The sequence below is a fragment of the Pelmatolapia mariae genome, linkage group LG22, assembly GCF_036321145.2.
Source record: "Pelmatolapia mariae isolate MD_Pm_ZW linkage group LG22, Pm_UMD_F_2, whole genome shotgun sequence".
Taxonomy (NCBI): domain Eukaryota; kingdom Metazoa; phylum Chordata; class Actinopteri; order Cichliformes; family Cichlidae; genus Pelmatolapia; species Pelmatolapia mariae.
In genome coordinates, this window is record NC_086245.2 from 15618640 (window position 1) to 15632970 (window position 14331).

General features: G+C 38.7%; 1 protein-coding gene across 3 annotated transcripts in view; it reads left to right on the forward strand.

Annotated features, from left to right (window-relative positions):
• Window positions 1-3247: 3247 nt before the first annotated feature.
• The window catches only part of trps1 (trichorhinophalangeal syndrome I), a 114284-nt gene continuing 103200 nt past the window's right edge, over window positions 3248-14331 (forward strand). The window contains exon 1 of one of the 3 annotated variants that reach the window (XM_065470765.1): window positions 3248-3587. The gene's annotated coding sequence lies outside the window, so the exon portion shown is untranslated. Of the gene's footprint in view, window positions 3588-3970; window positions 4123-14331 lie in introns of those variants that run through there. The other 2 variants (XM_065470766.1, XM_065470767.1) reach the window with 2 other exon arrangements.

Genomic DNA, 14331 nt, shown 5'->3' on the forward strand with positions numbered 1-14331 from the left:
GTCTTCAACAAATAAAATATTGAAATTTACTCATGAGCCCTTAAAAAATCTCATATATATATATATATATATATAAAAAACTTAGTTATTTAATTAAACCAATTTTTTAGTGTTTGGGAACATTAAACCTAAGTAAATTGGTTAATTAGTGAACAATTACACCTATATAATTATGTATGTATACATAACTATGACATTTTTGACTGATTCGACACCACAGTTTGGGGTGTGTGATGATATCTAGAAGTGATCTGATACCAATGCTAAGTTTTTTTTAATTTTCAAATTAATAAACTGTCATGTTGATGAATGTAACAGATGAAAAAAAGCCACTGTTCTAAATTTGGACTGCTGCACTAAAATAAATATACCCCTGCCACTTGATGCTGATGATTAGAACAGTTCTCCTCTAACAGTAGAGACGAAGGAGAGGCAATGACTAAATTACTACTATGACTGCCAAACAATACACTTCTGAATTGTAATTCACTTGAAAAATCAGCATTTGTGCAAATGGATGCAAGTGTTTAAGTAACATTTGGCAAAGTGATAATCAGTCAGACTTGAGACTAAAATACACGTCAGCCACCACCATGAAGTTTGTGAGAAAAAGAATTCAAACAGTGATAACATAAATTATTGGGATTTTCTAACACAGTACAAAAGATGATGTCTGTGGCAGATCTTAGACTAGAGGATAAAAAATATACACTCTTTTAGCAAACAAGTTGAAAACAGAAAAACAGCTGAGGAAGGTAGGGGGGGAAAAAAAAGAAAATTTCAAAAAGAAAGCAATGGGAGGTTTATGTAGTAGACTTATGGCAGGTAGCAGATGTATTATTCCTCCAGACTTTTTCTCTGTGGTCTATGAAAAAGCCCACACCGCTCTGGAGGAGGTGGATATAGAAATGTGTTTGCCTGGAGGCTACAGTATTGCTTTTCTTAGCAAAAAATCCTTACCTTTGGCTTTTTAAGGACAGCGTTTGAAAAAGAAACTAAAAAGTTCACAGTCTCTTCCGCTTATTTATGAGATGGCGGGAGAAGGACTGAAAAGAATGGTGAGGGACTTCATACGAGGGCAAATTCATTATATATGTCACTCCCATAACATCCTCGTAAACAATTCTTTGATTATTTGCCACAATAACAAATCTAAAGCATTACTGAAAATCCGATATTAAATCCCACAGAAACAAACATTCATCTTGTCTTTATGTTTCCTAGTATCCATGTCACCACCCACACTAAACATGTGCATGCACTCATGACAGAGAAAAGCTGCTTGCATAATAAAATGCCAGCGCTCTCTTTTTTATTAAAGAGTAGACAACGAAGGATGAGATTTAAAATCTGTTACATTGCCTAAACTGGATATGCAGTGGTCCTCAGTAGATGGGCTGTTCCCTTGACAAGCTTAATTATCATCTTATCAGAGCATTTACTGATGAAGATTTTGATCATACTGGCTCGTGTTTCATTTGCCCCCCGGTTGAATAGGTAGTGGTACCAGATAACAGCTATTACACTTCGGATCTTACAGTGTAGAAGGAAACCATATAAAATTTGGTTATGATGAAATACATTTTCCCTCAAATGTTAAATTGCCCAAGGTTTTTTTAAATTTAAAATATGACTTTGGACTGCTCATGAATGCTCAAGTTTTTCATGTATTTTGAGACTGTGAATGATATATTTAAATTTTCAATACTAGTGAATGTGTTAGAAGCAGAATATTTGTACCTGACTTATTTAGGGAGTCTGCTAAATTTTTGTTGATTATATAAATAAATAAAACTACGCAAGATCTTAGTGTGAATAGATTTTCTTTTGGCTGTTGTGTTAAAAAAATTTTAGTATCTAGTCAGCTAAAGCTGACATGTCATTCAGCTGAGTAATAAAATACTTAATAACTCACCTGCAGTTGTCTCATTTAACAAACTCTCCTTAAACTTAGAAATTAGACATATCAAGTGCATGATGTTACAAAATCATCTGTAAAGATTACAAACAAGCTGTCTAGAAAAGGCTTTTTAAAAAATTGGATTATTACATGCAAATTTTAAGCCAAATTGAATATTTAAATATTGCATTCTTTCTTTTATTCTTAATTAAAGAATGCAAATCTTCATCAGTCTTAATAGCCTCAATCGAATTACTTTTGCAATGAAGACTTCACGCTAACTTGTGGAGATTTAACCACTAGAGGCGCTGTAGAACACTCTCTTTAAAACTGGTCACACCTGCTTTGGCCATCTGTAATAACTGCAGTGATTATTGGATTATTACATATGCAATTATAATTATCATGGGATATTTTAATATTGTATTTTTGTAATTCTTCCTAGGCAATGAATGCAAATCTGTATTACGTTAATAGGGTCAGTTTAATTACTTTTCTAATGGAGACTTAAAGCTTCCTTGTGGAGATTTCACCACTAGAGGCGCTGTAGAACAATGTTTTTAAAAACTGGTTGTTGTTACACAAATAGAGTTTCTATGGTTAATGCAGAGTATAGTCATGTAAATTTATAAACCATATAAAGACAGAAATGCATACGAAAATAATAATAGATAAGATTACAATGTAGATATTAAAACATTGAAGTGCATTAAACATAATTTTTTAAAAAAAAGAAACATTGAGTTTTGGTTAAAACTCAACTGAAATGTATGCCAGAAATGATATGGAAAATACCAGAATACATTTTTTACTACACACACTGGAGTTTGTGCCATTCACCTCGACTTTAGTATTTGGATTTTCCTTTAGCAGTTTTATGATTTCTGCTTGAATAGATTAACTGTTAAAGTCGCTTCGTTCCATTTTCATGTGATCTTATGTCAGTTTCCCAATAACCAAACGAGTGACATACAGTATATCGTTTTACGACGGGTTTCTTGATGTCGACCGAGCGGTTACTTGGGTTTACTGTGTAAATGCAATCCTGAGATTACAGCAAACTTTCGCTTTAAGAATCTGTGTTTTTGATTTCGCTCGAGTAGTACATTCAGTTTGGTACTAACTGTGTAAATAAGTGTGATTACAGTGTGTGTCACTTTAAGAGTCAGTCTTCGGATGGCTTCTTGATATTAATAGAGCTGCTGTGTCTTCCTCCTCTGACGTAATGCCCACAGCCTACAGAGAGACGGGCAGAGAGGTCCTGTCACAGCAAAGCGATAACACTAGTCTGAAAAAAAAATTACAGATTTTTCAGCTGATCTACTTTTGTTTGCTGTGCCCAGCAAACCCATCCACGGCTGAATAACATAACTATACCTTCGGAATATTGCAATACCTGAGCCAAACTCACTCAGTAATGAGTCGGTATTAGCCTAGTTTCATGTGCTACCGCGAAGCCTTAACTATCTCTCTTTCCCTCTCAGACCAAAGAGAAAAAAAAGAAAAGAAAGAGAGAGACAGCCAAGACACAGTCACCCCGTCCGACATCATCAACAAACAAAAACCCCACAAAGAGACGAAGCAGCCAGCCAAGCAGCCAGCCAGCCAGCCAGCCACCATCTTAACAGGCTGCTGAAAGAGACACACACAGAGAGAACAGAGGCTAATGCTTATTTTTGATCAACAGGTAAGCAGCACCAAAAGAAACACTTCCAGCACAAATGCACACCATGCATACAGCCCTCTCTGTTGGTGCAGAGGCATTGTAAACGGCAAAAGAAGAAGAGAGAGAGAGAGAGAGTGAGGGAAAGAAAAAAATGCATCGGCGATGAACGCTTTGGAGTTGTACACGGCGAAATGCATGCTCTCGGACAAGTGGGAAGATGTAATGTGTTCGTCTTAAAAGGGAAGCCGTGTGCGATTAGGAGGCGAAATATCGCTCTGTTAGCTGTTGGTAGTTTTACGACGGGCAGCAGTCGGTTTGCGTCTTATGTAACTAACGGCCTGAGCGGCGTCGGTAAGGAAAGAGGGATCTGCTGAATGAGAGAGAGGGAAAAGAGCAGCACCGCTTTGAATTCACATGGCAATTTACATTTAGGTTAGGACACCCAAACGCCACACAAATACAAATTGGGGGGCTACTGGGGGAACCGCTCTGAATTTAAGACTGAGTTTGAAGCCAGCAACAAGGGGACGTGGAGTGACTTAGTCGCCTCAAGTAGGTTTGTGTATTCTCCTTTTTCAAAGTTTTGTTTCTTGATTTTATTTATTTACGTGTGTGTGTCGCATCCAGTCACGTTAAATGACACCGATTTCCTAGAAGCCAGTGACTTGGAGTGATTTATTTATTTTTGTGTCAGCACAGGGTAACTCTTGTGTAACTACTAAAACTGCACGCTTACCTCTTGGTTATTTTCATTGATAACTTTTTTTTTCATTGCTATTCTGACTGCAAACTTGATACTCAAGTTCAGATTTCTTGCTTCTCTGAATGACGCACGTCGCAGAGACACAGAGACGGACAGAGAGAGGGGGAAAAAGGGGGTTTTGAAGCCGAAAGATGAACGCAGTTAACTTGCTTGTTGTTTTCTGGACTTAAAGCGGAAAGAAGCGTGAGTCCACATCACAGAGATTGCGTTTATCAACCGGTTCAAAGCCGATGCGGCGCTGTTTGTTTGTTTGTTCTTATGTTTGTTTTGCACCTCTTTCATTGTTAGGAAACTCGAGAGCGCATGGTGGATGTGAATTGTCGTAAAGGATACCCCCCCCAACCCACTCCTCCTCCTCCAACCCCCCCCCCCCCCCCCTCCCCGATCATCCTCTCTCTTATCAACTTTTTAAGAAAACAAGTGCCTCTTAGCTCAAATCTTTGCGAATTTATTGGTTTCCTCGCTGTTGGACGTTTCACGAGTGATGCCGGGAAGGCATGAGTTGCATTTCCACTTAACTTTGAAAAAGTTTCCCCCCCTCTCTCTTTCTGTCTCTCGCTCTTCGGTCGTAAGAAACTGTGATGTTCCTTTGAGATAAGGGGAGCTGGGTAGGCATGACAACTCTGTGGGGAGAGCAGAGTATGTGAAGCCAGCACAATGAGGCACACACTGCAAGGAAGCTTTTTACATAGTCCTTCAGCAGAGTTCTCCAGTTCTGGCCCCCAAAGAACCCCTTATGCGTGGAGCAACTTTTATTCAGCAGATAACCTCAGTGGGTTTTTTTTTTCTACACCCCCCACTTCTTTTTCCTTAAAGAAAAGCGAGACCCTGAGACTTAACTGTGACACTTGTTCACAGCTGTCTGAGGTTACACTTTGTTTTTTTATCCTCTTTTTTTATGAAGCAATTAATTTATTCATTGGGCCCTTTCGAAATTGTCCCACAGCCCTTTAAATGTAGCTCCATGGCATTTCAGCGTTAAGCAGAAAATGCTTAAAAGCCACTGCAAAGACTTTAAAAAGCAATTTCAAGTTGATATCTTGAGTTTTTATTTGTATCTTAAATGCCCAACTACTTGGCCACGACACGGTGGAAAAGTTTCACAGTCGCTTCCCTTCAACTCAAAACTGTGTGGACCGTTTGAGGGAAAAAAAGTAAAATAATACAACTTGCGAAACTTTTAAGGTTTAGTTTGCATTTGCCGCAGCAGTCTGACACATGTCTGATTCCGAAACTTCAAATATTGAGCATTCGTTTGGATTTCTTCAGCAGAAAACCCGTTCCTTCATGCACGAGCGATTGGCAGCATCGTAAGTCACACGTATTCTGTAAGATATGGGATTATGACAGATTATTTTTACTGTGGGGGAAAAAAAGTACATTAATGTGATTTAATCAGCTTCATGGGTAACATTTTCTAGCAGTGCTTTCACATCTGCTTTCCAATGCATGCATGCATAACATTGGCGTTTTTTTTTTTTTAACAGTTCCACAAATTCCAGTATGCGCAATCAAGTTTGTCTTCTGCTCTTTATTATTGTTAAAAAGTCTGAATGGGATGATTCAGTTAGTTTTATCACAGCACATAAATAAACTTGGATGAAGTGATTTTTATCAGAAAAGGAATCCTACTTTAAAATTTTTTAAAGATTAAGGTAACATTTTTATGCCGTATTGTGTCACTATATCTTTTTTGCTTTAGATCCGCTACACATCAGCTTTGGGTATAGTCACTACAGATGGTCCAAACCCCCCCCCCTCACCAAAAAAGAAAAACAAAAAACTTGTTCCTATAACTGAAGACATCGTGCATGTAATGAGTCCCTGTCAAACCTTTTATAACTTCAACCAATGTTCTGTAAAATTAGTTAAAACACTTTATCCACCGACGTGTCAATCCAGCTCCGTAACTTTAAAAAATTTTCCGCTCTCCAGACACTGGATATTATTGTATCGTACAGCTTTGTTCATAGCCGCTATTAAATGTCAAAACAGTTGAGAACTTCCTAAAGAGAACCCCCCCTGCTTGTAAAACTCATTCCCGTGTGTGTGTGAGACAGAGCGGGAGACAGCACAGCACTTTTTCCTGTGCGTCTGTATGTGCTGTGGAGACAGCCGTGGCTTCGCTCATATGGCTGCAATATGTGAAGTCTCTCTGTGGTGGAACTCGCAAGAGAGAAAGTTCTTAGAGACGGGGAGAGAGAGGGAGAGAGAGAGAGCACACATGGAGTGAGGGAAGTCAGAAATGTCCTGTTCAACTAGCTGGAATGTATCTCCTGTGTTTTATTGATGGTTTGATGTTCTGTAAGACATGAGGAACAACTGTAGTGATTTTGTGGGCTGCCATGCATTTGTCTTTGGTCGTTTCAAAGCGGTGCTGCATTACATGCGGGGAAAAAAGGCCAGTGCGAAATGGAGTGTAAAGGGAGACTTTAACTTAGAGCAAGTGGGTTTTTTTGAAGCAGGGGGGGGATAGTAGTGATTTAACTGGTAGACGTGTGATTGATTTTGTTGATCCAGGGAAGCTGTACAAACCTGACGCGGCTGTGAATTTTCCAAAGTAAAATCGACAATCTTGCCTACCCTAAAAAACATTAACAGGATTGATGCAAGTTTGTAAAACTTTCAGCGAAGCCCCCGCTGTTTCTCCTCTGCGTGCTACAGTAAAAGCTTTTTTGGGGCAAGTAAAGTATGTTTGCCTAACGCTGAGGTCTAACACTAGTAAAGGGAATGCAGTGTAATAATTTGACCTCTAATCCGTTGTTGCTGTCTCTCTCCTTCTGGTCTGGACTGATGTGCGTCCTTTCTCCGAGCATTTTGTTAAACTGTACATCATAACTAACAAAGAGCTGATTATAGTAATTCGTTTTGTTTTAATATTGAATAGTTTAAAAAATATATGTGATCGCAAACCTGTTGACCACTACGAATCAGTCTGTGAGAACACTTTCTTTCACTTATTGCAAATTTTAAAAAATAAGGAAACTGTTTCTTAAATACTTTATGGCAAATGTTGAACTACTCCCAACACTCACTGTTTCCAATAGCAGGAAAAGATAGCATCTATTAGAGATTCAGTCGTTATTCATCTCGAGCCTGCCTGCAGTTCATTTAAAGGAAACATCCATTTGTCACTGATAGTTTACTTAAAGAAAAAAAAAGGCTTTCTGTAAGGCTTCTGGCTCTTTGGCTCAGAGTTCTCTAGCTAGCACATTTTGTTTTGTTATGTTTTTTTATTAACAAGTCTTCTGTTTTGCTCATATCCTCAGGACACAATTGTTTTTAAATTATTTTACTGTGTGTGCATATTTTGGGTCTATTATTGCTTATATTCAGTGCTTGCAGCATTGGTTATACAGGGATTTGAGCTTATTCTCTCGTTGCATTTACTGGAAGTCAGTCTGGAAAAGAGCGTCTGCTAAATGCCCAAAATGTCATCCCCACTCTGTCTGTGGTTACTGCAGTCTTGTTTAGGCTTGACTTTGTCTCTAATGTCTTTGGTCTATTTTAGACTTTTAAGTCTGTCTTTTTAGACCGCCTGCTTCAGATAACGAGCACATGGTCTTGGTTTAGGGTGAAATGATTCTTTTTTTCTCTCTTAGTATTTAGATTTATTTGGGGGTGGGGCGGAGGGGGGATCCGAATCCTAAATATGGGGCATTTTTGCCCTCCTTTGATCTAAGATAATAAAAATCCTTCTGCCACGTTACAGTAAAGACTGATAAAGTGGTGGGGCAGAGGATTAAGACGTGTACCCGCCGAAAGTAGTGACAAAGCAGCAGTACAGCCCTGTGGTTATAAAGGCTTTCCTGTTACCAAAAGACGCGTAACTTTTAAACTCACCGACACCATGCGAATTCCCGTGCATCACTTAAATGTCTCAACTGTGCTGTAGACAGCAGTTGTTCTAAATCTGTCTTTCCCATGATCAGAATTTAATTACGAAACCCATCTTTGGCTTGTTAGTTGTGTCAGGGCAGTTGGTAAATGAAACCTACAGGTTGAGTGAGTGGCGAGCCCTGCCTGCTTTGACTCAGCAGTATCACACTGTTGCCTCCCATACACCCGTGCGTTCAGATATCAATCACATTTCATTTGAGCGTCGAAGTTGTGCAAAACGCTGTGGAACATTTGATCCAACCCTTTGATAAATGAAGTTTTAAACAAGTTCCAAGTTAAAAAACAAAGATCTCACATGCTGCTCTATAAAATATGTACATCAAGTGTGGAACATTGTTACATTTATTCCACAAAAGTTGTTGAACATTTCAGATGTTGGAGAGATTTGACCTTATGCTTTACTCACACAATGACTGTCTGCATTGTGTGGCTTGAAAATGCTGCCTCGACTTCTACCTTTTCTCGAGGTTTACAGCAGGTGCTCCCATTGGTTTGAAGAAAAAAAAATAAGTTGACAGCTGTATGTCATTAAGAGAGAATTGTAGCCTATAAACAGCTGTCAGTGATGCTCTAGAGAATAAGTAAAGAGCCTGGAAGTCTGATCAGGTTTGCTTGAGTGAAAAAGACCTTAATGTGTTTTAAATCTTGGTCCCTCAAAGACCTTTGATAACTCTGCATAACAAGATGGGAGCAAAATGTCTTTTATTGGGACTTGCATATTCCATCAAGCTATGTACACTCTTGTGTTAAAAGTTAATACGGTAGATTTTTGTAGTTTCCTTGAGAAAGCAACCAAATAGTTTCACATGTGAAAGTTGCATAAAAGTGCAGAAAGGGTGAAAGGTGACAATTACCTGTTGCAATCAACAAGGAATAAAAGTTGTAATTGCAGTGAATCATGAGTGAGATGTCCCTTTCACGTTGTTAAACCTTGCAAAACCAGTTTCTCCTTGGCTCTTACTGTAGTGGCTCTACGATACTTGCTGCTGTCATTTCATTTCATTTACATTCATCATTTTCTTTTGCTAACTTGATTTATTAGTGTGCAATGTGAAAAAGCAACCCGGGCCTATTTGACATAGGGTCAAGAGCGAGATGATCCATCACAGGAAACATGCAGGTTGAGGCGTTTGTAGGTGTTTTTAGGTTTATCTCATTGTATGCACATATTAGAGGACACATTATGTAAAGCTTTGCTGCTAGTCTGTATCTTGACACTAACAGAGAGATCAGGAAGAGAGGATACGGTCTAATCTCTTAAAATGTGGAAACTCACATGCTTCACGTAAAGTAGTGCATTTCTATAAAATCCTTAATTTCTGTATAAAAATATAAAATTAAGTATACTTCAAACAGTCACCATTGTATAAGGGACAGAAAGTATGTGTATAAGTAGAGACATCCATACTGTAATACACTGATTTAAATGTAAACATCAATTTAATTTCAAAAAGTAAGTACATGTTGTCTGCATTTAGACTTACTTTGCTGGATGATTTTGATCGTTGCAAACTTCAGAAATACAACATTACGAGTGCGTTTCTTTACTGTTTTTCTTAACCGTCTTAAGTAATGAGCATGGCCCCGTCTGTAATTTCTTGCCGTTTTCACACAGCACCCAGCAGGCAGACAGCGAAAATTAACTATGGAAATTGTGACAGTGGCATAAGTGGCAGGAATCTGAATGTGATTTATGTTGTAAGCTTCTTTGTGTTGAAGCTGAAGCGGCTGTGCAACACGCAGATGGAGGGTGCTGCACCATTTTTCTCAAGTACTGTATGCGTAATTCAGTGAGACTTTTCTCAAGTAGAAGAAGTGTCTTTTTTTTTTTTTAAATCAAGGAAGCTGCTTGGAAACAAGTTATCTTGCTCCGAAGGGAGGAAAGATTGATTGTGAATGAGAAAGTCATTCTATATATTTTTTCATGGCTGTAAATAAGAAAAAAATTCACCTGTTTTGTAGTAAGAAATTGTAAGATCAAGCTTTTTCCAGTGTTCAGGGTTGGAGATTTGCTTTCTGTTAACAAGTTCTAAAGTGAGCGGCACATTTGTGTTACAATAACTGTATTTCATGTCTCATCAGTTTTTAGTTTAGTACAATCTGGACTAATTCGACAGATAATTTTCTGCGTGATAACTACAGTATTTTTGATGTGGTTGTTGACTGTTGACTGTTCACTATATATTTTTAATATGGCATCCGTTCCTGCAGCATATCTTTGCACATCTTCGCATGCTTGGCCTGCAGTATCAATAAACATTCATCTCCAGACAGTTCAGCGTTGTTGATAGATAGCTATCAGTTATTGTAGGAGCCCACTGGCGCTTATCTTCTCCTCTTGAGGTCAGATCTATCTCATTCGCTGCATGGCTATGATTGAATTGACTCACTGATTGTTTATTTCTATACTGAAGGTTAACTGTCTGCTCTGTCAACAGTCAAATCAAGAACCTGCACAACACATACACACAGCTTAGATTTCTTAGCTCTTGAAGTGCCTCTTTCTGTTTCATTATCTCCAAATCTCTGCCTCCTATTTTTACTGTAATGCAAGACAAGAAGGACTGTTAGTGTCATGTGTGCCCAATCATCCTGTAATCACTGTCAAAACACTTAATTTACTTGCTTGAAGATTGCGTTTAACTTTCACTTCTGCTGACATTTGTTTGCTATTGTGCGCTCTCTCATTCACAATCGTGATTCTTTTGAGGTTTGATGTGGCACACTTTTCTGTGGCAGCGTTTGACGCTCGATCCAGTGCTTGTCTTGCAGTCATACAACAGTACTGCTGCCTAATGCCTGTTTATTTTTTGGATGGGTGTAATTGTATGTGTGATATACTCTTAAGCTCTCATTGCATTGACATATGCTTACAGTTTCAAGTCTGTCCAATATAAAAATTGCCATTTTTTTTATACGTGAATCTGTAGTTTCTCTTCTGTGATTATCTGCAGCCAAGCAGTTTGTTTACCTTGAAAGTGTTTGCATGTCCTTGTTACTACTATATACCTGCTGAGGAACAAACTTTATTTTTACTGTCTTAAAACTATCGGCTTGTCTCTTTCCCCTCTCCTCTCTGCATGTGCGCACAAACACACACACACACACACACACACACACACACACACACACACACACACACACACATGTGCGTACAGCCCCATTAGTATTGTAGTCTGGGATCAGACTAAAACATCTGGTGGCTGAGTAACTTTTCAAAGTGGTCTTTGTCCTCACTCTGGTGCATGTATGCGTGTGTCTCTCACTGTGCGCTTTTCTCTGTGTGGTTGTGTGTTAGAAGGGGCAGACTTTTTATGGCGTCCCGTCAAATTAAAACTATGATTTAAGCGACTAACATTGTTTTTTTCATTAAAGCACATAGCCACACTTTGCTTCTCCTGATTTATTTTTTCTCGTTCTTTTCTTCTGCCTGTGGCTGTGTGGACTGTTTAGTCTGTAGAAAATAAAGATGAGGGAATACGGATTAGGAGTGGAACTGTAATTCTGCTGTAACTGTAGTTCATGAAGGGCCAGTCTAGCCTGGCCTGATGTGTTATTTTATTCATGTATCCCTGGCTGGTTGCCCTATAACAGAAGGCAGCAAGAAGCACGGGGAGATATGACACCCTTTCAACTTGCTTCTGGTCTGGCTTGACATTTCTGAAAGAAGCAGAAAAATGAAGTTAGACATAGCTAACTGCCTCACCTGTTCTCTGCAGGATGGTGCTGGGCTTGGTTTTTGATATTGTAAAGTAATTGTGCGATAGCAGCTTTGGGCTTTAGAGGGTACACCCCTGCAGACAGTTAGAGCAGATGCCCTCAGGGCTTCTCTTCAAGCCACATAAACGTTGAAAAGGCAGGGACTAATCTTCTCTCCCAGCAGTGAAGAGTGCTTAATCAGCACATTTGAAGTTGTTGTAGCTTGTTCTGGTACAAGGACTTTTTAAATGTATGAAATCTAATGCAGTAAATTGTTTGAGTTAAAATGAAACACTTGACTTTGGGCACCAAGCCACAACCTTTTGGCTGAGGTACTCCTTCCCTCCATTTGGAATTGTATATCTGTGGGGTAACAGGGTTGTCTTGTGGCTGTTTGACAATGTTGAATGGTTAATGGTTAGATATAGCCATTGAACATGCTTTGTGGTTAATGGCTTTAAATGACGTGATCTAAGAATAATATTGTTTTAAAGGGATTTTGCATTTCGGGCTGATGTAAAATTGGGTATCGTGTATCATGCAATAGGGATTGGTACCAGCTATTACTATTTTTGGCATTGCGGGACAGGAATGGATAGTTAGAACTCTTTATTGATACCAAAATTCTAAAAATGTAACAGTATATATTTTTTTGACTGTAAGTACCATAGTCAATGTAAGTACTGAATAGGATTTTGAAAAAATGTATAAAAATACTAATGAATACTAAATTTAGCTATTTAGCTATTAGCAATTGCCTGATAACGACATTAGCTATCTGCTAATTTATCATTAATGTAGCATCTAGTGGCAGTGGCTAATTATTAAAATGATTAAAATTCTGAGCTAGGTAACAAGTGTTATCACTCCTGCCTGTCTGTAATGTGAACAGAGAGTATTCATTTAACAGGATAACGCAACTATTCATAGTTCAGTAGGCCGAAGATGAGAAAAGTCTACCAGGAGCTAAACAGGAACGCGGTAGCTGAACTTACCAATTGTATTTGATAAGTTAGCAACAGAAATATGGTGCCAAGTCACCAGAAGTGTAGAAAATAAACAGGGAATTAGATGAATAAATTTGCAGTATTGCACAAGTATTGTTTTAAATTTTATTTTTTTTAAATGTATACCTATAAATTGCCTGTGAATATAAAAAACTTGAAACAGTTCAGTCACTTTCTATAACACAGTTTTCATCGTTTCCGTGGAACAAACAACAACTAAAAAAATGAAACCCCCCCCCAGCAAAATGAAATAACCTTAGTGCCTGCAGTGGCTAACAGCTAAAGTTGTCATCTTACGTATTAGCAAACATTAGAGTTTCACTATTAAATTATACTGTTACCTTGAGTGCAGAAAAAATCCAGTAAAAGGTATTGTGAATGCGAATTTGTTACCATCAGCATGTTTCTCCTTATGGATAAATGGTATTTGTGATGGTCAGCATAAACATATATGTCTGTATCTGCAACATTCCTGTACTCCCCTTTCAAAGATCTGATATTTTTCATTGGCAGCTTTTTCTTTTTCTTTGTCTCTTTAAAAAAAGGCTTGTCATTGATAAGCTGTGTGTAATAGTGTGTTTTTGAAGTATCTGCAGTGTGTTTGAAGAAGTGGATGCACGGATAGATGGATGATGGAGGGAGGGAGGTGGTTCTTTTTTGAAATGGAAATTAAGGGGGCACACATCTGGGGGTCTTTGAGACTTTTGTGAAGGGAGACAAGAGGTGGGTGTCAGAGGCCCACAGTCAGAAGTGTGTGGATATATGTGTGTATGTGTGGATGCAGTAAGTGGGGGGTTGGTGTGATAAAGAATGGACAGACAGAGGGATAGTTTCTCATTTTTTGTGGTAGGAAAGAGTTTATAAGGAAAATAGGATAGCGAGGGTGTCTGCCTGTCTGTGTTGGACAGTGGTTTGGTCCTCATAGAATGATGGATGGATGAATGGACACACTGATGGCGAAAGGAAAGGAAATAAAAGGAGGCTGCGATGGACATTAATAGAGAAGGAGATGAAGCTCAATATGTACAGCAACAATAGAATAGAGATAGAATAAGGAGAGAAATGGAAAGGAGGAAAGAAGGATGAACAACAGGAAGATAGATGGGGGACTGTTTTGCATAGGCAGGAGGAGGAAGGGGGAAAAGTGGGGCGAGAAAGGGGGCAAAAGATCACTTACTGTGGTTGAAAACTTTACGGCTGACAGTTAAATTTTCTTCAGGCCAATGTGTGTGAGTGCGTGGATGTGAGTGTGTGAGTTGCGGTGGGTGGAAAAGCACAGTGGGGGGCATGGCGTTTGTTCTGAAACATGGCTTTTGGGCTTTTTAGTGCTTCACACACAAGTTGTCCTCTCCCTTTTCTTTAGAGGCTGATTTCATCTAGCTGTGAGAATCTCTTT